At 45.4% G+C, this 26,015-nt stretch overlaps 1 long non-coding RNA gene across 1 annotated transcript; it reads left to right on the top strand.

Moving 5' to 3' along the window:
• The first annotated feature begins 15,046 nt into the window (after window positions 1-15,046).
• On the top strand, window positions 15,047-17,845 carry LOC140213098 (uncharacterized). The gene is made up of 2 exons (XR_011890015.1): window positions 15,047-16,098; window positions 17,594-17,845. It is a non-coding gene; the product is annotated as an uncharacterized lncRNA (long non-coding RNA).
• The last annotated feature ends 8,170 nt before the right edge of the window (window positions 17,846-26,015 follow it).

The following is a 26,015-nucleotide window of genomic DNA, read 5'->3' as shown; positions in this document are numbered from 1 at the left end:
ATTATGTGTGGAGAAATTGGTATGCTAGAAGAAGCGCATAGCTTTTACATGCAAGAGAATTTCATAGTCAGCACTTTTTTTTCCTTGTTCACATTATTTTCTTATTCCAGTCTCACAATTGTGATGTTCCTTCACTCCGCTATTTGACTGTGATGTCGACAACTTGCCATCTAGTGGGCACAGTATGGGGTTCTGGAAAGCAGTTATGAGATGCTGTTTTACAAAGTACACTTGAAGCAGCTGATGTAGCTCTGCAGTAGAGCACTTGGCTGCCGTGCAATCGACCCTGGTTGTAATCTTCGTGTGGTGTGACATCTTTGTCTAAGAGCCTGCGGCTGATTTTGGTTATGAGCTACACTTACGGACATCATTTAAGTAGAGGAAATGATCCATGGTACTGACCACTGTAGAACAGTGTTGTGTTATAGTCTATAGATGTTGGCTGTTTAAAGGAGTAGTTAAGTGCAGAGCATATCTGGGTTTTCCTCTCTTGCAAGAGTACAATTGCCTAGATTTGCAGTAGCTGATAACTCGTGGGTAGCTCTGACTCCTTTCAATGCACTCCTTTCGATGCAATCCAGGCAACTGGAAAATTTTATTGCAGAAGCAGTTCAGCATTTCTAAACTGTTTACTGTGGCCAATTATTTTGTCAAAAGCTAGGAGCAGTGTTACTTCTGCCATCGCTTCGGACAGTTTCACATCCAAAAGATCCAGTGCCACGTTCTCTGTGACTAAAACATTGGGGGCAAGCAAAATGACGTTATTTTTATCTATCTGTCATGTCACACTATCAAGGCATAATTTTTTCATGTCACAGCAAAGAAGAGAAAAAATTATCTGTGCTTTGCCCGGTATTTAAATTTTGTGCTGTTACTATTTTGGCAGGTGTAAAGCGCTGCCGACTGGACTTCACACAGCTGCAACCAACTGTTTTCCAACGTCTAAATCCTCTCCAAGCAATCCAGCGACTTCAGAGACTGCGAATACAGGCCGACCAAACATCCACAGCTACATTCACGGCTTTAGTGAAAGCAACAACCAATAGCACATCTGAAGCCACAGCCAGAGTTGGAACAGCTAACGGGGCATGCCCTCACCGACAACGTGCTGCTGCAAGCATCCTTGCCACAGCTGGCCAACCAGGAGTGACATGTGATATCACTGCATGTTCTCGCAGCTTCAATTTGGAATCAAGCCCTGAACACTAATATATCTTTGATGGGTATTTGCACAACGTGTCTAGTAAAACTCTTTTTTTCTTGTGGAGTAGTACGAATGTTTAAGTTATATGTATTTCAATACTAAATACTATCAAGGCATTTCTCTTCAGGGAGCCTGTAGATTTGCTTTGTCATTCTACAGCTTTATTGGGCTATGGCCTGAGGTGTATATAGATTCTGCAAATGCATCATGGGTGTAGCCAGGCGCATAGTATAAACATAGACTCTTAACTGCGCCTCTTATACCTCAATACTGCAGGTGTCATGCAACCATACCTAACACACTTACGTAATGTCTTGCAAAGTCTTATAGCTGGCCATTTGACATATTTAGCTTTGATTGAATTTACTGTTTTTGTTTCTGTGGGCATGGAAAGTATATCGCCAAAGCTTTTCATAAGCAAAAATTTTGCAGCTGCCTCTTGGAATAGAAGCAACAAATAGCATGTACCAGATGTGTGCTTAACTCATTTGAACATTGGCCCTCTGTCTGCTATCCGATGTGTTTAGTTGAACAAGTTGGAATCGGTGGCCAAAATTGTGGTCGCTGCACTGAATACTGATCTCCCCAAAGTAACAGATGTGTGAGAAGCACTGAAACATGTGCATTGCTTGCACTGGTGATAGTGACATCTTGATGTGTATTTTCTTTATTTGCTTATGGTGTTACCTGAAATAATGGATACTTAGGAGTAATATAATTTATGGCAGTAATAATGGAGTAATTGTGGTCTGACATAGTCCCTCTGTTCTGTGCCATTTTAAGCTTACGGTTACGGTCACATGATCGTGCTTTTGTGTTAGCAATGCATGGTTTTCCACTTGTTATGTTGAATTTTATGGTGTTCAGTGATAGCAATCGAATCAGCCCAACGGTTGCAGCTAGTGCACGTATAGACCTTCAAGACCTTTTCACATTGTATAATATGCCTTAGTCGTGAACTTATTTCCTTAAAATGCATTTGCTTTCACTTTGCACATTACTGGCATCCACTTGTTGTCATTACTGTAATACTGCACAGTGTATTTAGAAATACCTTTACTTTTTCTATTGTTCTGTTGCAAAAGCCAGTATTGCTTTTGTTATTTTGGTAGATTTTTCATCTACACTCTGTTCTTGTGTGAAAATGCCACGAATGTATGATTCTTGTGCTATTTTCTAGCAACCATTATTTGCTTCATTCCAGCTTGTATTGTACAACTTTGATGCAGTACCAGAAACAGGCATCTGTAGTTGGTTTTTGTTCTATACACCGGGTGTACAGCCTTATAGTACATTTTAGTAGGTTACATGTGGGTGCACTCTGGCAGTCAAACTGCAGTCGGCTATGTGCAATGATGGCGCCACATTCAATAATGCCTTCCAGGTTGCAACCAATGAAGGAATTAGGTGGGAGATGTGTGTATCCTCTTGCGCATTGACAAAGGAGGAAAAAAAACCTGTGCATTCTGTATAAAGGTTGTGCTACGATGCTCCATAATCTGGGGTCATATTCAAGAACATCATCCTGACATTTGATTGAGCTGCTAAATCAGCTTTATAATTCCTTCAGGACATTTAACAGCACAAGAACAATTTCTGTAATGTTTCGTATCACACTATGACGTATAAGTGAACTAATTTAGACTTCATTAAAAATGTTTTTTTAACATGCACATTGATTACTTGAACGCATTTTTTCTGATGATCATACTTTAAACAAAATGTATATGAAAAGGCTTTTATGCCCAGGCAAACAAAATGTTACTACTGCTGTCATTTATAAAAAAAAATCCAGAACAGCTAAAGTCGGAGCACGATTGACAAAAACAGGGTGGTCAAATGATGTTAGTTCATAAAACAAATAGAAAATAATTGCATATAACTGGCACATCCTTGAATATAGTCCAATACATGCAGAATATTTCATTCAAAGAGAGTTAAAAATGTGATCTTTGCTCAATAAAACATAATATATTTGTACATTATACACTCATTTTCATATATAGTTTTACAGAGAGGCCTTAGTTTGGTTGAAATATTAAGAGAAAGGTGCCTGGATCCGGTCGTCCGCATCGACTCCTTTTAAGTAATCTATACAGGCAGCAACATTTGAGTTTTTACTGATTCCATATGAATGCTCCAGTCCAGGCCTGGCAAAAGATTGCCTGGTGATACGAATTTAACTGCATGATTGTGTGTGCAGTTTATGGATTCAGACAATTAAACCTCGATATAACGAGTTTCAATATAATGAAATTCTCAATATAGAAGTATTAAACTTTTTATAACTTCTTGTCCATAGAACTCCATGTACTTAAAACCCCAATACTATAACGAGGTTGTTTATAAACAATTTCAACAAAATTTTACTGCCACCACTAAGTAACACCGAGACACTTGAAACTTCTGCAGACACAGATCGTCAAATGATTGAATCTGAAGTGGCTGCTTCGCGAACACACCTCAAATCATGCGCCGCACAGCGTGACCAAAAGCAATCACAGAAGCGGTACGACGTCATGTTCTGTATGAAGTCCAAGTGCATTGAGATCCCATTGCACCCCGTGCCCAGTATACTTTGGGTGCGAATGAAAGTGTGCGAGGGTGAGTCGAGAAGGATGGTGGTTTCCCAATTAAGCAAGGAGAAGGAGGGGGGGGGGGGGGCGAAATGAGCTCGGTGGTAACGTGATCAAGCGCACACAAAGGGGCGAAGTCAGGGCGGCACGCATCGCCTTTTGTACGTGGCATTGGCTGAACATGGTTGCCAGCATTTCTGAGCATATACACAGCCCACATTTCCTGTTTTAGAGGTAATCTGCCGCATGTGCAAAGAGCGGGTGTGTCGAGATGGCGTGGCATCATATGCACTGTCCTTCTGCATGTTTGGTACTAGAAGTTGCGTAATCTTGAGTAACGGGGAAGCATTGAAAGTATGATACCGCTGATATGAAGTTATCGTCAACACTGCATGACACTGCATCTTTTGTCAGTGACTCTCAGTTACAACAAGATGATTTCTTTTTGTAATTCAAATTTGCGTTATCCAATTTTCTCATATTCTGAAAATTTTGTGGTTATTCCATGTAAAAAATAATTGGCAGCTGTAGTTATTTGCATAAAAAGTTGACTTTCAGTGTAACGAAATTTCGATATAACGAAGCATATTCCCGATTTTACTGAATTTGCTATATAGAGGTTTATCTGTATCCTGAGGGCCAACAAGCTAAATATCTTTGATAAGCGACTGGAGAACTTGGAAACCTGTTCATGAGAAGTGACAAACCTGAATTTGTTTATATTGAACGTGACTGCTCAGTCTGGTCTAAAGCGTCTTTTGTGCCCCACGTGATGTTATACATGATATTTCCAAATCAGCTGATCTGTATGTATAGAGTCTCTGCGGCATTTCTGGATCTGCAAATCTTGAAATTATCAGACTTGCATGTCCTAGGTGTGTTTTGTTTTCATATTCACTTTATCCACCCCGACTAAAACGATGTTGAACATTTTGGCCATGCTCAACATGAAATGGGTACTGGGCTGTCAAGCCAGCTTCATTATTATAGCAGATTACTTTCTCTCAAATAACTTCTAATGGCAAACCATATGTGAGAGGAACATCAAGATACATTCTTTCATCCATATTCCTTTCCATCACAGCATACCGTGTGTCTATCTGAAAACTAAAAATATATAAAAATAGTCATCTTGAAATAAAGGGTTGGTTCCTTCAGCGACGTGCCGTCAGTGGTGGCTACCATATGTGGGGATGGGTGATACGTGGTAATTATCCTGATTGACAAAAATTCAATACCTTTTAATTTCCATGAGCTTCACCTTTATTTCAAAAATGGCTATTTTGAAATATTACCTAATGTCTCCGTAAGAACACCTGTTATATATAGATTATATGCCGCTGTCAGAAAAGCATTGCTTAACATGTGTGTGTGTATTTTCAGGTCTCATTGTGAAGCCACTCGAGATGCCTTGCACAAGAATGACCACTTTCAAGAGTTGGACTCTGGTTTGAAGTGGTTTTAGCCACAATCCTCCAGCTAGTTATTAGAGCCCAGCCTATTTTCTCTAGAAAAAACATTGCAGTTAGCAAAATACAGGCAGCAAGAAGGTATTTGTACTTATTTTCTACCAAAGTTGCTGAAGTTGTCATCTGAGAATTGGAGCATGTTGTGCTGAAAAAAATACTCTGACGTCTTTTGGTCTGTATGTTTTACATAGACATGAAACAACTAGTGCTGTTTATGTCTGTGCCATGGGACGTCACGGCAACAGAAGTCACCATGCTTAAATATGTGTGAAACAAAAACGAGTATTGATTTGTTTCCAATGTGAAGCACGCTAATAACATTCCGGGTGTGCTGAGTGCCATTTATTTTGTGTTACTAGGTGCATCTGTATGCGGTCGATAACTTTTTCATGCTTGTCTGCGTCAGAAACAGGGCGTCCGTAATGTTTTGCACAACTCGATTTCTCGGAATTTTTTTAAACAGTAGCCAGATGTTTCACCATGCCCGAGCACTTTATGAAGAAAACTGCAACGCAGAAACTTCTATTGTGCGCTTGTAACCTCACTGCACGTTTTAATAAAAAAAGAGAAACTTCAAGGAAATTATTACAAAAAGCTGATGATTATGATAATCCATAATTTGAAATTTGAGTGCAGCCGCATGTGTATACGGGCTTTCATTTCGCGATATATATTGGGTGGTGCGGACGATCTGTCTCATGCGGCATGTTGCAAATGGAGGGAAGTGTGGCATGATTGCCTCACTATTGGCAGATCGCGAGAGGCAGCGCATGGGTGACGCGTAGGTGCGATTCCCAGTGGCCACGGCAGACAGACCTCCGCTCATGCAGCACTTTGTTTCCCTATATGGTATCAGTGGCTTCATCGGCTAACAGATGACGTACACTACTGCATGGCGCCATATCAGAGCCATTGTTGGCGCAAGGCCTGTCTTGCGCAGCGCTATACACTTTTGTTCTCACACTTTCCCCATACCCTCCTCCTGCACTTTCCACTTCATGGTTCCGCTGCACCCTCCTCCGCTTTCCTACTCGCACTCACTTTGCTTTCACCATCTTTCATCCATGCACCGCGTTCGTTCTTTCATACTTCACTGTGCTCGTTCACTTGGTCACAGTGTCGCTGAGGGACCGACGCTCGCAGTAGGAATGGGTGCCTAGCGCTGCGCTGTAAAAATAAGGCACTGCGGGAAAAAATTCACCGGCGATTATCGTACTCCCTAATGCTAAATTTGCGCCCAACTCTATACGTGTTTTCATTACGCGATATGTTTGCTGGCGCGCACAATCTGTCTCGTGTGGTACGTTGCAAACAGAGCGAAGTATGGCGTGACTGCTTCACTAATCTGGAGATCACGAGAGGCAGCGCGTGGGCGACGCGTGGGCACAATTCACAGCAGCCACCGCAGACAGACCTCCCAGACGATGTGCGTTACTCTGGTGTTACCTTGTAGCCATCGTCACCGCACTACGCTTTTCTTTTCACGCTTTCACCACACCTACCAGCTCCGCTTTCCGCCTCATGGTTTCGTTGCACACTCCTCCTCTGCTTTCCTCCTTGCAGTTTTCAGCCTCCACTCCACTCTGCATTCGCTCTTTCATCCGTCGCTGTGCTCGTTCGCTTGGTTGCACTGACGCTCGCCATAAGAACGGGTGCCAAGGAGCTGTGCTCTAAAAACTTGAGCAGAATAATATGATAGTTATGAGAAGTATCAGTAGTGCTGAACATTATATTTAAAAGAGAGAGTGATGCAGCATCAATTTAAATGCCTTAGAGTGCAGTTAGGGTAACCTGGCCAACTTGGGCTATCGCGTATGCACTGGACTTTACTAGTTTAGGACCTAGTGGGGACGAATAACAGAGGTGGCGCATTTGGGTCAGTCACAAGCCAATAAAAATGATCTAGAGAGTGTTGCTGGGAACATTGTGTCGTTTAAACATGCAAATTTCATAACTTTCTAAGCTACAGGTATGTCCCATTTATTGGTGTTTTCAGCAGAGTGACAGCTACACCTGTATATGTTTGGACGTACTGTGCAAAACATTAGGTCATGCTTTGACCATGAAAAGTAATTCTTACATGATTTTGTAATGCATCCAGTGCGCCTTTCAATAAGCAGAGTGTAGAAGATCATGCTGTCTAATATATTACGATTTTGTGTAGGCTGTGGCTAATGCTGTAGTGTCCTGCATCTCATGACAAGTTGAGTTCTTGACAAATCCAAGTTTTTGGCAAGTCTTTGACAGAAAAAAAATGTAAAAGGTCAGAAGTCATAATAGAATAAAATGGATCAGCAGTGACATTGATGAGTGTTTCTGAGCAGGCTGCAAGCTCAGTGACAGCAGTTTATTTTAGTACCACTGTTCCCTTATGAAAGGAGAGATGAATTTCTCAAGTTTCATGTTCAATGACTGTAGAAGAGCCTTCACGAGGACTTGCCAATCAAACTTTTGATGTGCTGAATGAGCGCTAGCATGAGCATTGTAACACTTGGTGTTTGGAGAATAAACCATTGTGATGAAGTCTGTGGCTGGACAGTAATTTGTGTTGGAAACTATGCTTTTACACTGAAAAAAATGTGGTATTATATTCCTGTCTTATTAAGCAGGTTTGACATAAGTCCATGAATAATTCTTTGTGATAGATTTATGAGATCATAATAAATTGTGCAGTGTAGCATCATGCCCCAACCTAAATTATGTTTGTCAATATTGACGCGTGTACTTATCTTTATCGGGCGACCACGTTTCGCCGCCTAACAAATGTAATCGCACAGCGCTGGATGCGCCTGCATGTATCCGAATTTTCTGGAAAGTTATCGATGCTTCCATCCGGCTGTCTGTTGTCGCCGAACGCTGTGTTATCTGATTTCATCGTGTGACGCGAATGGTGTAGAACTTTGTGGAAGGTACGCGGGTCCGAACGATTAGTCTGGAACATTCGACGACTGCTGTATAAAAGCCGACGCGCTTGACTCGCTGATCAGATTTCCGACGATCGCCGACCTTGTTCGCCGCTATCGTTGTGCTATAAGTGTAGCCTGTTCTTGTGGGCACAGGTTCGCCCAATAAAAGTTAATTTTTTGTTTTTCACAGTATCGCTACTGTGTTCTTAACGTCACCACCACGTGACATCTGGTGGAGGTGCTTTTCTTTCATGTACCGGACGCCCCCGACAAACCGTGACCCAAGCCCGGACCGCAAAGACAGCACCAACGTAGTCCCGGACCATCGAGCAAGCCGCCGTCTTCAACAACTGCCCCCGGAGCACGGACTTTTGCCTGAAACCAGGAAGATCACCACCAAGTCCACCCCAATGGCAGCCCCAGCATCTCCCATCGTGCTGCAGCAGCCCAGGGAGCCTCCGACGTTCCGCGGTTCAACGTTCGAGGACCCGGAAAGCTGGCTTGAGACATACGAGAGGGTCGCTGCTTTTAACAAGTGGAACAGCGACGACAAACTGCGACATGTCTTCTTCGCATTGGAAGACGCTGCCAGGACGTGGTTCGAGAACCGAGAAGCCACCTTGACGACCTGGGAGCTATTCCGAAGCGGCTTCCTGCAGACATTCGCAAGCGTTGTACGCCGAGAACGAGCCCAAGCGCTATTAGAAACCCGGGTGCAACTACCAAATGAGACCACCGCGATTTTTACAGAAGAAATGAGCCGCCTATTCCGCCACGCCGACCCGGAAATGTCCGAGGAAAAGAAAGTCCGCCTACTCATGCGTGGTGTAAAGGAGGAACTTTTTGCCGGGATGGTACGAAGCCCACCGAAGACTGTCGACGAGTTTCTTCGCGAGGCCACCAGCATCGAGAAGACACTCGAGATGCGAAACCGGCAATTCGACCGCCGCACGAACTCGTCAAACTACGCCGGAGTTCAGTCACTGGCCACCGACGACCTACGCGAGACTATCCGAGCTGTCGTGAGGGAGGAGCTACAAAAGCTGTTCCCATCATCACAGCCTCAAGTGGCTACGATTGCCGACGCCGTGCGTGAGGAACTCCAACAACAACTTGGAGTAGCCCCTGAAACGCCGCAGCCTGAGCCGCAAGCGATGACCTACGCCGCCGTCGCACGCCGTCGAGGTCCCCCTCCGCGACCGCGCCAGGGCCCTGTCACGCCGCAATTCCGTCGTCCGCCGCCGCCGCCACCAGCACGACCACCCGTCGCCCAGCGCACCTACGCGAGGAAGACGGACATTTGGCGCGCCGCTGACCACCGCCCGCTCTGCTACCACTGTGGCGAAGCCGGCCATGTGTACCGCCGATGCCCATACCGCGACCTGGGATTGCGAGGCTTCGCCATCAACGCACAGCGCCCGAGGGAAGGTGAACGCCCTCGTGACATCGCCGACTACCTCGCCGCTACTCAGTGGAGCCCTCGACGACCGTCCCGTTCGCCGTCACCAGGCCGCTACCTGTCACCGCAGCGCCGACCATACACCGGCCCAGCCCGGGGCCGGTCAGCGAGTCCATATCCGGAAAACTAAAAGCAGCAACCGATGGAGGTGCGGTTGCTGTTCGTCGAACTGACGAAGATCCTCCGCCGCCGACGAAGACGACAAAGAAACCATCTCGACGACCTAATCACGACACGCCGCCGTCCCGACGAAGTCAGGAAGCCAAGACTACACCGACGAAAGATGGCTTGACGACGCGACGTTCCAGCTTCAGTTCACCACGACGTAGCCGTGATCCGACGCCAAGACCCAATTGCAACGCCAGACGAAGAACCACCGACCTCGACGTACTTCTCGACGGCCACGCAGTCACTGCCTTAGTCGACACAGGGGCCGATTACTCCGTAATGAGTGGACACATCGCCGCCCAGTTGAGGAAGGTTAAGACTGCATGGGAGGGCCCCCAAATTCGGACCGCTGGAGGACACCTCATTACGCCGACTGGAGTCTGCACGGCAAGAATTACCATTCATGACCGGACTTACCCTGCCACCTTCGTTATCCTGCAACAGTGTTCACGAGACGTCATTCTCGGCATGGACTTCCTGAACCAACACGGCGCAATCATCGACCTGAAGTCGCAGTCAGTAACGCTGTCGGAAGATCAAGCGATACCGTCGGAGAGCCCTCGTAGTCACCACGCCTTGAGTGTGCTCGAAGATCAAGTGAGCATCCCGCCTCGCTGCAGCATCGTTATTTCGGTCGGCACCGAAACACCCGCTGACGTAGAAGTCGTCATCGAAGGCGACCAACGTCTACTACTCGACCGTGAAATTTGCGTCGCAAGAGGGATCGCTCGACTGCACGGAGGAAACACGAAAGTGCTGCTGACAAACTTCAGCCAGGAGTTCAAGCACATCAACAAGGGCACGACGATCGCATTCATCGAGGAAATAGAGGAAACCAGCGATGCGTTTGTCCTCTCGGATTCTGTCGTATCTACCCCGACGACCGTAGTTCCCCAGCCAGACTTCGACATAAATCCAAGTCTCCCCGTGATTAAGCAGCAACAGCTCAGAAGTCTGCTTCGACGATATAAAGACTGCTTTTCGACGTCATCGAGGATTCGACAAACACCAGTCGCAAAGCATCGCATAATAACCGAAGAGTGCGCTCGACCACTCCGCCAGAGCCCTTACCGAGTTTCGACACGAGAACGCGAAGCTATAAGACAACAAGTCGAGGAAATGCTGCGCGACGACATCATCCAGCCATCGAAAAGCCCGTGGGCGTCTCCAGTTGTTTTAGTGAAGAAAAAGGACGGAACCCTACGTTTCTGCGTCGATTATCGTCGACTGAACAAAATCACGAAGAAAGACGTATACCCCCTCCCACGGATAGATGACGCATTGGATCGGCTCTGCAATGCTAAATACTTCTCATCGATGGACCTCAAGTCTGGCTACTGGCAAATAGAAGTCGACGAAAGGGATCGCGAAAAGACCGCCTTCATCACGCCAGACGGCCTCTATGAGTTCAAGGTTATGCCATTTGGACTGTGCTCGGCGCCTGCAACGTTCCAGCGAGTGATGGACACGGTTTTAGCAGGATTGAAGTGGCAGACGTGTCTTGTTTACTTGGATGACGTTGTTGTCTTCGCCGCAAATTTCGACGATCACCTTAGGCGGCTTGCGACAGTATTAGAAGCCATCAATTCATCAGGGCTCACTCTGAAGCCGGAAAAGTGCCGCTTCGCTTACGATGAGCTTTTATTCCTAGGCCACGTCATCAGCAAATCAGGAGTACGCCCCGACCCACAGAAGACAGCTGCCATCGCAAAGTTCCCGCAGCCAACCGACAAGAAGGCAGTGCGCAGATTCCTTGGCATGTGTGCCTACTATAGGCGCTTTGTCAAGGACTTTTCACGCATCGCGGAGCCGCTAACACATCTAACCAAATGTGATGTCGCGTTCAAGTGGGAAACGCCGCAGGCCAAGGCATTTCAAGAACTCAAACGACGCATGCAGTCGCCGCCAGTACTTGCACACTTCGACGAGGACGCCGATACCGAAATACACACTGACGCCAGTAGCCTAGGCCTCGGTGCCGTCCTTGTCCAGAGGAAAAACGGAGTCGAACAGGTGATAGCTTATGCTAGCCGGTCGCTGTCAAAAGCGGAAAGCAATTATTCTACGACTGAAAAGGAATGCCTCGCCATCATTTGGGCTACAGCTAAATTCCGCCCTTACCTCTATGGCAGGCCATTCAAAGTCGTCAGCGACCACCACGCGTTGTGTTGGCTAGCTAACTTAAAGGACCCTTCCGGACGGCTGGCGCGGTGGAGCCTCAGACTACAAGAATATGACGTCACGGTAGTATACAAGTCCGGAAGAAAACACTCCGACGCCGACTGCTTATCACGCGCCCCAATCGATCCCCCGCCGCAAAACGACGAGGACAACGACGCCTTCCTTGGGATAATAAGCGCGGAAGACTTCACTAAACAGCAACGAGCAGACCCGGAGCTAAAAGGCCTCGTCGAATATTTGCAAGGGAACACCGACGTTGTCCCTAGGGCATTTAAGCGCGGGTTGTCTTCGTTCACAATACAAAAGAACCTGCTCGTGAAGAAGAACTTCTCACCAGTCCGCGCCAGCTACCTTCTTGTTGTGCCATCAGCGCTGCGTCCAGAAATACTGCACGCCCTACACGACGATCCAACCGCTGGGCACCTCGGATTCTCCCGGACGCTATCGAGAATACAGGAAAGGTATTACTGGCCGCGTCTGACCGCCGACGTCGCCCGTTACGTCAAGACATGCCGAGACTGTCAACGACGCAAGACACCACCGACAAGGCCAGCAGGATTACTACAGCCGATCGAACCTCCTCGTCGACCATTCCAGCAGATTGGGATGGATTTGTTGGGGCCGTTTCCGATGTCAACATCCGGGAATAAGTGGATCGTCGTGGCGACGGACTATCTCACCCGCTTTGCTGAAACCAAAGCTCTACCGAAAGGCAGCGCAGCCGAAGTGGCGAAATTTTTCGTCGAGAACATCCTGCTGCGACATGGTGCCCCAGATGTCCTCATCACCGACAGAGGAACGGCTTTTACAGCAGAGCTCACCCAAGCCATTCTGCAGTACAGCCAGACAAGCCACAGGAGGACAACTGCCTACCATCCGCAGACGAATGGTCTCACGGAGCGCCTGAACAAGACCCTCGCCGACATGCTAGCAATGTACGTCGACGTCGAGCACAAGACGTGGGACGCGGTCCTGCCGTATGTAACCTTCGCTTACAACACGGCGGTGCAAGAAACAACACAGATCACGCCGTTTAAGCTGGTTTACGGCAGGAACCCGACGACGACGCTCGACGCCATGCTGCCGCACGTCACGGACGAAGAGAATCTTGACGTCGCGACCTTTCTCCAGCGCGCCGAAGAAGCTCGACAACTCGCCCGCCTACGGATCAAGAACCAGCAGCGTACCGACAGCCGACATTACAACCTCCGACGACGCTTCGTCGAGTACCAGCCCGGTGACCGTGTTTGGGTTTGGACCCCTATACGCCGACGAGGACTGAGCGAGAAGCTTTTGCGTCGCTATTTCGGACCGTACAAGATCATCCGACGTGTTGGGGCACTGGACTATGAGGTCGCGCCAGACGGCATTTCGCTATCACAGCGGCGCCGCTCACGACCTGAAATAGTCCACGTTGTGCGACTCAAGCCGTACTACCAGCGATAATGAACTTTGGGACTTCGTGTAACTGACCTTTGGACTTACTTTCTTTTCGTTGTTTTGTTACTTATGTTTAATAAGTGTCCTTTTTGCTCTCTTATATTTATAGCATCGGGACGATGCTTTTTAAGAGGGGGGTATTGACGCGTGTACTTATCTTTATCGGGCGACCACGTTTCGCCGCCTAACAAATGTAATCGCACAGCGCTGGATGCGCCTGCATGTATCCGAATTTTCTGGAAAGTTATCGATGCTTCCATCCGGCTGTCTGTTGTCGCCGAACGCTGTGTTATCTGATTTCATCGTGTGACGCGAATGGTGTAGAACTTTGTGGAAGGTACGCGGGTCCGAACGATTAGTCTGGAACATTCGACGACTGCTGTATAAAAGCCGACGCGCTTGACTCGCTGATCAGATTTCCGACGATCGCCGACCTTGTTCGCCGCTATCGTTGTGCTATAAGTGTAGCCTGTTCTTGTGGGCAAAGGTTCGCCCAATAAAAGTTAATTTTTTGTTTTTCACAGTATCGCTACTGTGTTCTTAACGTCACCACCACGTGACAATATGAAGGGAAGCATCTTGTTGGGTGTACCAAACCTCATATGTAAGAGGGAGACCTGCCTAGCAACTCATTCAGTTCATTGCAAGACCACTGCGGCAGACCACGCAAAGTTAAGACTCCCGAAGAGCAGTGTGAATATGATGAGTGTTGAAGAGTGCAAAGTCGTGATGCTTAACAACAGTGTTGTGTTAATACTAGGCGTAACAATAAAACATTTCATATCCCCAGCGATGGCATTTGAGTTGTTTTCTAGCAGCTTCGCTGGCTATCCACTTTCGCAGGGCCGGGATGGCAAGTCATTTTTTTTTTGTTTCATGCTTTCTATTTTCTTGCACAATAATTCATTTCATTTATAGTGCCTCAAATGTAGCAATATTTATATTTCATTTCATATGCTTCATGTCTTCAAATATCAGTTGATGCTGCTATTGTGCTGCGCTATATAATTTCAGTGTGAGAAAAACATGTGATACTTTTGTTAATTAGGTGATTGAATAATACAGTTACATATACCAAGTAATTTGACTATTTAGGTATACTATACCAAAATTTCATACCTAATCCACCCTCTGTGCATTGCCAGAGGGAGTTTGCATTAATAGTTGTTTACGTATAGAAAGATAGGAACTTGTGTGAAACATCTTTTGCATTACTGCAGTGTTGCCTCCACAGTAACAAATGGGCTGGGTTGTCCAACGCTAGCACATATTTTGCCTACAATTGTGGCAATCCTTTTCAATTGCCAGGTGTAGCACTCCAGCTTCACAAAGTGCTCCACACATCATTCACATCCTTCCTTTGCTGCCTGTGATTTTGCAGGTTCCTTGCCCTCAGGGTCCCTGGAGCAGTACAAGTCACTCGTGTCCGTGTCTGGCCAGCGTCATTCGTGCCGGGAGTGCTCTTATGTGACCAAATTCCAGAGCAGCATGTTCCAGCACCTGCGCACACACACAGGCGAGAGCCCCTTCCAGTGCCACCTTTGCCCAAGTGCATTTACTCAGAGTTCGAACCTCGCACGACACGTGCGCACGCACAAAGGCAAGCGCCGTTTCTGGTGCCGTCTGTGCCCGGAAGGATTCCGTAACAGAGACCACCTCAGTCGACATGTGCGCAGCCACACAGGACAGCGTCCCTTTTCCTGCATCCACTGTGGTGCATCCTTTTCGTGTAAGTGCAAGAAGCCCTGAAGGTCAGGGGCTTGCACTTTTTTTTTCCAGATCAACCAATTGATTTATTTTGTATTTCAGTAGGTGCTATCTAAACTGCACTGAAAAATTTTTTGGGTCCCTGAAACTTGGAGTTTCTTGGCATATTACCTATGAGTCTGTGATAATTTCCCAACAGTACCTGCATGTGACTTTGCAGCTATAGCAGCATATTGAAGGTTTGGGTTACCTTGAATGTGGATTGGATTAAAAGCTGTTCTTGACTGTGTAAATGAGTTTCTTTAGCTTACACATAATGTGAAAAAGTAGCAAAGAGAGCAGGAATGTATATTTGAGATTAGGGCAAAGTAGTATGTCCCGAATTTCTTGTCTTTCCAGCAAACTTACAAGAGAGAATGGTGGTAGCACTAACTTTTCATTTAGTTCTTCTGCCTAGTTCAAGTGTTTATGTATTTACAAGTTCTTGTTCATTAATACGGCATGATTCCCATGTTGAACGCTTTTCTGGTACAGTCGAACCGACTTACAACAAAATTCAAGTGCCAAGAAAATCCCATTGTTATAACCGATAATCGTTTTAACTGAGTTGCACGAAAAAAAAAAACAGAGAGGACAAACCTTCAAATATTTAAATTAGACAGAAATAAGTGCAGTCGAACCCACTTATAGTATTGCTGGTTCTAACAATACTCAGATGTACCAATGAGCAGCTGCCACACTGTGAAACTTTGTGTGTCCTGTGTTAATATAAATCACTTACTATGTTGTTCTTATGCCAAACTATTGGCTATTGCAGTTAAATCTGGCTGCTCTGTGTCTGCAATGAAAAGAAAAGGAAAGCAAAATCGAGAGAGAGAGAAAAAATGAAAACGCAAGTCACTGCACCAGACCCATCTTTATGCCACGCACCCTGCAGGGCACGCCTTCCTCACCTATCTCACATCTCTCTTACACCCCTCAAACGTCGGTAAGCGGAAGGAACACAGGAGAGGTGTGCATGAAGCTGGTGATGAGATGCGATGATGGTGCGCCTTGCTGTGTATGTGGCACAAAGGCGAGTGTGTCAAATCTGCTTGTATTTTTGCAGCAAAGCTGTATATTGCTAGGGTTCCGTGCATTTCTGTTCTCTGTGAACAAAGGCTATCAACAAAACTGCACCAAGCAGCTTTTTGTCATCATTGTAAATATAATCTTCTCTTTGTTTCTTTTTCCTAGAAGTTATAGGATGATCTTATGAAGGAAAGATATTTAAGAAAAGCATGTCACCTTATGTCAGCATTTTTTCTGGGGAGAGGGGGGGTGAGGTGGAACATTTTGTGGGATTTATGTGAGATTAATGGCTGGCTATCTCCTAGACTGATCTGCAAGGCAGCACTCCTGCCTAAGTATGACTCTGACTTGTCATCCATGATCAAAAAAAAAGAAAAGAAAAATGATAGTAGAAGGCTTCGGTGGTCCTGTGCAATCATCACAACTAATACGAAATTTCAGTATTGCTTCTGTAAACATTCGTTTAGTCATGTGACTGCTGTTCGTAGGTCATTGACTATGGGCTACAATGTCTGTGCAATTTTTTCCCTAGTCTGTGACTTAATTATGTTAACTTGCCTATGTGTGATGAGATTTGTGTGCCAGAAGATCATGGCTTTTCCAAGCAAGGAAATTTCACAGATAATGTTTTTTTCTTGTTTCTTGTTCGCTTTACTTTATGAATCCTGTCTCAACATTGAGATGTTCTTTCACTCCACTATTCTTCTGCTACTGTCAACTAACCTGCCATCTAGTGGGCACAGCATGAGGCTCTGGAATGCAGTTATGAAATGTTGTTTTCTGCAATGCACTTGAAGCAGCTGACATATCTCTGTGGTAGGTCACCTGGATGGCATGCGATCGACCCCAGTTGTAACCTTGAGGTGTGGTGAGATCCTTGCTTACCAGCCTGGTGGCTCATTATTGTTATGACCTGCACCTACGGATATCATCTCAGTTGAGAAAAGAATTAGTTGTACTTATAGCTGCAGAAGCAGAGAGTCAATATACATGCAAGTTGATCTAGACAGGTACCCGGTGAGATGTAGTCCAATCCTAAACATGCACTTAGAAATGCACTATATTCGCAGTTATTTTTCAACATTGCCAGGTTGTCATTACATAGTGATTTCACACTTACGTACTGCCAGTGCTTACTTGTTCCCGCAAGCTAATCAGCTGCATAATTTTACTGCAGCAGCAATTTAGCATTTCTAAACTGAGCTTGTTAGTGTTCATTCATTTCGAAAAAAACCCTGGTGCAGTGTGACTTCCTCCATCACTTCAGATGGTTTCATGTTTAAAATTCACAGTGCCACATCCTCTATAAGTGAAGCATTGGACCGAAGCAAAGTTTTGTAATTTTATATGTATATATGTTTATATGTTCATATATAATTTATGTTTGTCTGCTTTTCTATATATATATGGAGCTTCCAATCCCTGTCTGTGCAATCTGGCAACTTCAAAGAGTACAAGGCTACATGCATGGCTTTAGTGAAGGCGACAGCCAAGATCACAGTCTCAGCCTCAGCCAGAATTACAACTAGCATGGCACGACCTGCCTGACAACTTGCTGCCATGGACATTCTTTTTGGAGCCTGCTAAATAGGAGTAACATGTGATATCAGTGGATGTGCTTAAATTTGTAATAAAGCCTTGAGGTGTAATCCTTCTTCTGTGGCTATTTGTGTGATGTATCTTAATTGTAAACTTTTTTTCTGTGGAGTGGAATAAATGTATAAGCGTACGTTTCATATAGGTTTTAATACTACTGAGGTGTTCCTTTTAAGCGGTCCTGTAGGTTTGCTTTGCCATGCCTCAGGTTTATGGGGCTATGACCTGAAGTATATATGTACCTTCGATATTTTGCCAAACCGTAGTGAGTGTAGCCAGACTTGCAGTGGGAGCATAGACACTAACTGTGCCTTGTACACCATTGTGCCTTCAGTCCTCATCCAATCACACATAGCACATTTACATAGTGTTCTGCATAATTTTGTAGCTGGCTATTTAACATAATAGGATTCTACTAAGGTACATTTTGAAACCGATGAAACCATGTTAGTTAAATGCTATTGCAAAAAGCTTGTGGCGGAACATATCCAGGTTATTATCAGAGACAACATCACCGGGAAGATCATTCCACATGCGGATAGCTTGTGGAAGTGCAGATGTGTTAAAAGCGTTCTTGCTACCAAACATGCGCGTGAAGTTGAGGATGATTATGTAGCCTGTGTGACCTGTGTGGCATTCTGTTATAGTGGTTCTGATATAGTGCTTCCATTCGGTGTTATCTAACATTACAGTTATCGTTACGTGATTGTGCTTTCATATTAGCAATGCTTGGTATTGAACTTGTTATCTTGAATTTTATAACATTAAGAGAAAGCGATGCAATCAGCCCAAAGGGTTGCAGCTGCTGCACAAAAACTATGGGACTTTTCTTGATCCAACAAAAGACTGTGTTATCTGGCTTCAAGCATAGCACATTTTTCTATTGTATATTGTTGCAGTTGTGAAGTTGGCTCCTTGTACTGCATTTATTTTCACTTTTCATTTTACTTGTAGTCATTGTCATTGCTGTAGACTGTTGGGTGCACCTAGAATTTTTTTATTTACCCTATTTTTTATTTTTGCTGCTGGAGAACTCAGTATGGTTTACGTTCATTTCGTAAACACATTTGATATTACTAATGTTCTGTCAGGATGTCATGAATGTATGGTTCTTATGCTGTGTTTGTAGCAACCATCATATGCTTTATTCCAGCATCTATTGTACAACTCTGAAGTGATAGTAGAAATAAGCGTTTCTAGTTGGTTTTTACGCAATACATTTACTGTGCTGTCTTTTTGCACATTTTAGTGAGTCTGTAGCCGAAGGTTATGAGTAGGTATGCTTTGGCAGTTAGACTACATGCATCCATGTGCACTCATGGCACTGAAATTAATACGCACCATCCAGGTAGCAGCTGATGAAGGACCTAGGTGAGAAATATGTGTGACCTCTGGCAAGTTGTGAAAGGACATGTGCCTGTCATTTCTGAAAGAAGGCTGTGTTATGATTCACCATAATTGGAGGTCATGTTTAAGAATGTCATGCTTCCATTTTATTAGGCCCCTACATCTGCTACAAAATTTTCTGAGCACATTTCACTGCATATGAACAATTTCTTGAATGTTGTTTCATCTTACTCTACTACATGCTGACTGCATTTATTTCTGTATTTCTGAACATGCACATTACCTACTTGAAGGCAACTTATTATGAAATGTAAAAGCTGAAAATAAACTCGCAGTATGGTTACAAGTGTGTGATGGAAATGTTTAAGTATTAGCTGTGGTGTGAGCTAGGCATTCTCGCTCCCGAACTCAAGCTGGCTGGATTGTTTAATTGATGGTCTAAAGGTCTTTTTCCCTGAAATTTCTGTGTAAAGGATGTTTTATAGCACTCTCATTTAAACTGCTACGTTCCTCACTGATGCTCGAGCACTCGCTGGCTTTGTAAGCTTATACTGGTGGAGCCGGAGGCGTTGTGATGACAATTCGATGATGATTCTTAAATGATGAGGATAATATAACAACGACACTGTGATGAGGACTTCTTAAGGACAATGAGATGACGATGATAGCATGATGACAATGGTGTCATGACAACAGGGTGATGAAAATCAGATGACACGGGGCTGATGACAATAAAATGACAACAGCATCACAATAATGGTATGACAATGACTGCATCGCGATGCAACTGTATGAAGACGATGGCATAATCATAATGGCATGATTATGGCGGAATGATGATGGCAGACGATGAGTGTATGACAAGGATGGCGTGACAATGACTGATGATGATGGCGTGAGGAAGATGCTGTGACCAGGGGCGTAGCCAGGGGGGGGGGGGCTTATGGGGCTTCAGTCCCCCCCCGAAATTTTTTCGTGCTGTCATGCGCCGCCGACTAAAACAACTCCCTGCGCCGGAAATCATGCTCGATTTCGCCTAGAATGTCCTTTTCACGCTCGAAGAGAGATTTTAGCGCGAACATTGCGCAACTGTGCTCGATTTCGTGGCAACTCCAATGCACCGGAAGTCACATATCGTAACACCCAAGGAGCGCCATCCGAGCACAAAGTTTCAAAGGCGTTTTAATGGCTAGCGGGCTCGTCGCGGCATCTCACACAGGCCGCGAAATCTAGGAAGCGCTTGGATTTCAATTCTAAAACTTTATGGGTATAAAGTTCTCGTAAACTTTTGATGCGAAAGGTGCATTGGCATTTCCAAAGTCGTGCTTTTGATTTTAAATTCCGGAACTTTGCGGATTTAATGTTGTTATAAACATTTCACGCCAAAGGTGCATTGAGTTTTCTAAAAAAGTTGTACGTCGGACCATACAATGAGACAAACCAAGTCAACACACTGCCAGAAAAGTTTTCAAAGTACGCAGCGAAGTCCTATGAGTGGAAGCGTTGTGGTGGTTCACCTGTGCGGTCACGTCAAAGAAAAGAATATCAACATTGTTTTCACCTGCGCCAAAGCATCCATATCAAGACACTAAAGCCAGCAAAGGTAACTACGTTCTTATTAATTTTTCGACTTTGACTATTATTCGGGAGTATAGATTGAGCCTCTTCAATTTTCTTGTTCTCTCTAGCCGCGGGCTCCCAGACCCAGCCAGAGCGCATGCGTTTTTTCTCGTCTTGGTCCGACCACCGCGTGGCGCATATTGGGGCATTGGGGCGCATTCGTTTGTCTGACCGAGTGGATTATTGCCTGGCAGAATTCTGGACGCTTTCTTGCTAGCAGACGAGTGAAAGAAACACTTACTGGTCACTCCCCGCCGTCACTGTGGGGACTTGATGGATTGCAACGCGTTCGCTTGAGCGCAATCTGTCCGGAAAGTCTTGTCTCGCCTGTGTATACGATGCCGAGGAGTATGCGTACGGTAATTCTCTGTGGGACAAGCGACCCATGCTTTCTTCGATATTCCTTGGGTAGCCACATGAGGTGCCCAAAGTAGACATTCGATTGTGGCCAACATACTTTCCTTTGCATTTTTTCATTGCGGTGGCCCCGCCTCACAAAAGAAAAAAGAATACATTGTTGTGGCGCAGTGAATTGCCGCATGGTGAAGGTTCGATTTCGTTACTTCTTTTGCGGAGGGTAAAAGGGCGCTTCAGTAGCCGGGTGCTCTTATTATATTATTGTGATAGCAGTTACACAGACACTCCAGGCGTATTCCTGCCGTCGCCGCCGCCTTCATGTTCCGTATGAAGTCCAAGGGCGATAACATCGCGACCGCGCTCCGCACGCTGTATGTGCGAGTGAAAGCGCAAAGGGGCACAAAGGCGGCATGGGTGAGCCGACGATGGTGTTTCAGTCTTGTGTGCGCAAGGGAGAAAATCCGGGATGAAGCGTGCCGCCTTCCATCGCGCAAGCTACATCAGGGGGAGTGGAGTGATAGGGGGCTGTGATCTTTGAATCTGTGGTTGCGCAACACGTTTATTGGCCTTGTTTGACGCATCATATATATAGTGACTTTTTCTTACATACGCAGATTTATTGGAGACTTATACGTATATTTAAATATCTTGTTTCGAGGTTTTGTGTATAAGTGCTGTGAACTTTGTTTCTAGTGACACTTTTTTGTCCTAGCTGTATCTTCGCATTTTTGTATTCTATTGTATCTTCGTATTTCTAATGTACGAAGGCGAGTAAATGAAAGTGAACCAACCCCCCCCTGCGGAATAATGGCTCGGTTCATTATCTGCGAGGCATGCGCGTGGCACAGAGGCATCTCCGATTTACAAGAGTGACACGCACGTGAGAGAGGTTCTTTAATGCTCTCATACACTGGGTTGAACATGGTTGCGTGACATAATGGACACTCCAAAAGTTGAACAGCGGGGTGTCGTGAGGTTTGTGACAGATGAACATGTTTCCCAAAAAGAAATTCGTCGTCGTACGGCTGCCGTGTACGTTGAACATTGCATTTGATTGGCCACTGTGAAACGTTAGAGCATACGGATCAAAAAAGGACATGAAAGTTGCAAAGACGATCCAAGACCGGGATAAAGCCACCGTTCAATCACCCCCAGCACGGTTGCAAAGGCTGATTAGACAAAATCGGATGATAAGCATCGATGAATTGGCAGGGCGTGTGAATATGAGTCACGATTCGGGTCTCACCCATACACTCTAAAACAAGATTACAGCCTTTGGGTCATATCTTCCACAAAACAATAAACGTCATCTGTCTTGTCCGCATTTCCTTTCTTTAACGCTGCGAGCCCGTACTTCCCAGTAACGAAGGGCATGTGCGTTATTACCATGACATAACATTCCCGATGAGAAAATAGGGGGCGTGGTGTTTTCAAGAAAGGAAACGCAAGCAAGGCAGATGACGATTATTGTTCTGTGGCAGATATACACCCCAAAGGGTGTACCTTTGTCTAAGAGTGTAATTCATGAATATCTCGGTTATCAGCTCTTGTGTGCGCAATGGATGGCAGAGATCTTGAACCACCGCCGGAAGACGGAGAGGTTCGGCGCTGCCTTGACTCATCTAATCCGGTATCACGATGAGCGTGACGACTTTTTCTCTGCTATTGTCACCGCGCACGAGTCATGGTGCCACTACTAAGAGCCGGAAACACGACGGCAAAGCTTACAGTGCAAACATTTGAATTCAGCACCCCCAAGGAAAGCAAAAGCCATCATTGCTGCCGGAAAGGTGTTGTTGACATTTTTTTTGCCACGAAACACCCACGCTGTACCACATAACGTGGGCATGCCAGAAGATAGACGTGGTACCCGTTATACCAAACCCGAGTGCGGAGCAATGGGAGGGAGTGCTTTCCAGCGATCGCCAGGTCGACCAAGAAGGTCTGATTCGGCGAGCACAACTGGCAGCAGCATCCAGCGGAGCCCTGGACTAAGGGCAACCGACCGTTGTGCTAAAAGATGGACGATTCCATCTGAAGACCGCAGAAGACCAGCGAATCTAGAGCTGATAAAGTTTTTCACTCACTCACTCACACTCGATCGTCAGGGGCCATTATTGATCGAATTTGCTAAACCTGAAGAGACTATCAATCGTTTCCGATATTGTGAAACGTCGCATCGGCTGCGTGTCGCAATCAAGAACAACCAACGCGGAAAATTGAGGAATCGGGTCATTTTGCTCCATGACAATGCCCGTCCCCACGTTGCTGGTGTGGTGAATACAAAACTGGCAAAGTTCAAGTGGGAAACGCTGCAACATCTGCCATGCAGCCCAGACTTACCGCATTGCGACTTCCACATTTTGGAGCATTCGAAAAAACAGCTCAAGGGAACCAGATTCATGTCAGGCAATGACGTGAGTCAGTCGCAGACTTCTTGAAGCAGCAACCCAAGGGACTTTATGAGACAGGAATTACGCGACTCGTTAGTCAGTGGGACATATGCCTAAATGCTCATGCAGACTATTTAAAAATAAGGTACCCCGTTTGTCATATATTCGCATTGACTCACTTTCATTTGACTCGCCCTCGTATATTTTGCGGAAATCCTGCTTTTTATAGTGCTCTCCGTTGCGACTATAGTTTCGGACCAATTACAATACACGACCGGTGACAGCTGCTCCTGCGCAATACATTCTTACAAAGGACAGCGCCACTGAAATTTTTCCCTGGTCGTTGCATATGTACAAAAATGTAAACAAGGTTCTTGAATGACAGAGAGAGCTCTCTCTCTCTCTGTCATTCAAGAACCTTGTTTACATTTTGAGAAAGGCGAGGAGGCTAACAAAGTTTTATTAAAATATTTGTCCTCAACTTGTTCATTTCATGGCCTTTACATTTTTCATATCAGCGGCATGCACTGCTTTGCTGGATTCAAACTGATAGTTCTAAAGTTCGTATGATATTAGCTTTACTTATGAAATATACAGAAAACATGGAAGCACTGTTATCACTTACTTCGGGCGCAATTTTTGAGACATACGTGTATATTGTCTTATGAAAAATACATATTTAACTTGTCTTGACAGTGTGTAGCGTTCAAGAATTCGTTTGCAGCAGCTTTGGCAATGGAAACGCACTTATTGTTAATGTTTAATGTATTTGATTGCATGACCATTTATATAAGGAGTAGGCCGAGCTACAAAGTGAGCCCCCCCCCCCCCCCCCGAACGAAATTTCTGGCTACGCCACTGGCTGTGACGATGATTGTATGGAGAGAGTCAGATGACAGCAACTACTGTATTTACTCGAATTAGGCCGATCTCTATATATTAAACTCCTGAGAAATAAAAAGTTAATTTGGATATAGGTTGACCCGTATCTTTCTAGAAAAACGACAAACTTTGAACGTGACACACCTTTATTTACCGTAAACTTGGCTACTAGGGCCCAAAGAATGAAACGTTCCTTTCCTTCGACCGCTTCCTAACCTTACATGAGGCCTCCATACAACGAAGAACCGATGGAGGAAGCAAGCGTACTCTGAAAGCTTCCTTTGCCCGTCCTTACGTAAGGAACGGTTGCCGCACGCCTGGGTTTGTGATAATCTCTTAAAAGCTTTACGCGAACACCATTATTCAATAAAAAGATGTTGTATCGTCGCATAATTTTTAAAACTGAAGTGCTCATATAGAGATGTGTGCATGCTTTCTTCTAGTTTTGTTTTTTAAACGTAAAAAAAGTACCACATTATAGTGCAAAACTTGATGGGCTCCAGCAACGCTGGTACCGCCGGAGTCGTGCAAAACCTAGCAACGCTTAGGAACACTAATGCCAAACGTGCAACTGAAACGAACATGCCTGGCAAGACGTACCGTGCTCGCGCTTCTCTGCAGGCGGGCAACAGTGTGCATGCACAAGCAAACGTCACGTTGCTAAGCGGTGAGGTGAAGCGCTTGTTCAGGGCCAGGAGCGGTGTAAGGACGCATGAAGGTAGCTTTGGAGCTACCTTACGCTGAGGGAGCACCAAGGAAGCTTTCGCTGAGGGTCCCTCAGTAAGGAAGCTTTCAGAGTGACATAAGGTGGCCTCACCGCAATGAAGGCATCCTTACTAAGGTAAGGAGGGTTTCATTGTTTGGCCCTAAATCTCTCTAGTTGATGCCACAAGCTGCATCCTCATCAGAACTGCCAGAGAAGTCATCCTCGTCGGATGCTTTGCAGGCATCCTGAGCACCCGAATAACTTTGTGCTCTGTGCCGTCCAGTGTATTGGATATGCAGCATTTCTTTGAGCCAGTCAAGATAATCTCGAGACCGTCCTCACAGTGGACACGATGGAGGAACTCCGTTAGCTTGGTACTTTTGCTAACTTTGTTCACGAATATAGGTTGATAGCACATTTTGGGTATCATTTCTGAAGAACAAATAAAAACGCTATGTTGGAATAAATACAGTATATGATGACAATGACTGTATGAAGACGACATGACGACGACTGTATGAAGAAAATGGGGTGACGACAATGGAGAGAGAGAGCAAACTTTATAGAAAAGAGCACATGAGCATAGATAGCTCTTCTGCTGTGCAGTGGACGATCCCTTCAGTCCAGGAGGCCAGCGGCCTTAGCTGCCCTTCTAGCTCGGTTGCAAGGTTTAGCTGGATCGTTTAGTCAGAGCTGAACACTGCTACCCATTACCATGTGGTGAGGTGTGTTTATGGTGTGAGCTGTGGTATGCTTGCTAAGCCCATACCACGTGGTAAAGCGTTGTACATTGGTGGCAGTGTGGGCATTTATAGGAATACAGCGCAGAGTGTATGGTGTGACAGAGACTCAAATGACAATCGTCTTCATATAATGATGTGTTAACAAACACATAACTATATATATATATATATATAAAGATGATTGTGTGAA

The sequence above is a fragment of the Dermacentor andersoni genome, chromosome 9, assembly GCF_023375885.2.
Source record: "Dermacentor andersoni chromosome 9, qqDerAnde1_hic_scaffold, whole genome shotgun sequence".
Taxonomy (NCBI): Eukaryota; Metazoa; Arthropoda; class Arachnida; order Ixodida; family Ixodidae; genus Dermacentor; species Dermacentor andersoni.
The sequence above is the reverse complement of the archived record's forward strand: the minus strand, read 5'-3'. Positions and strand labels throughout refer to the sequence as shown.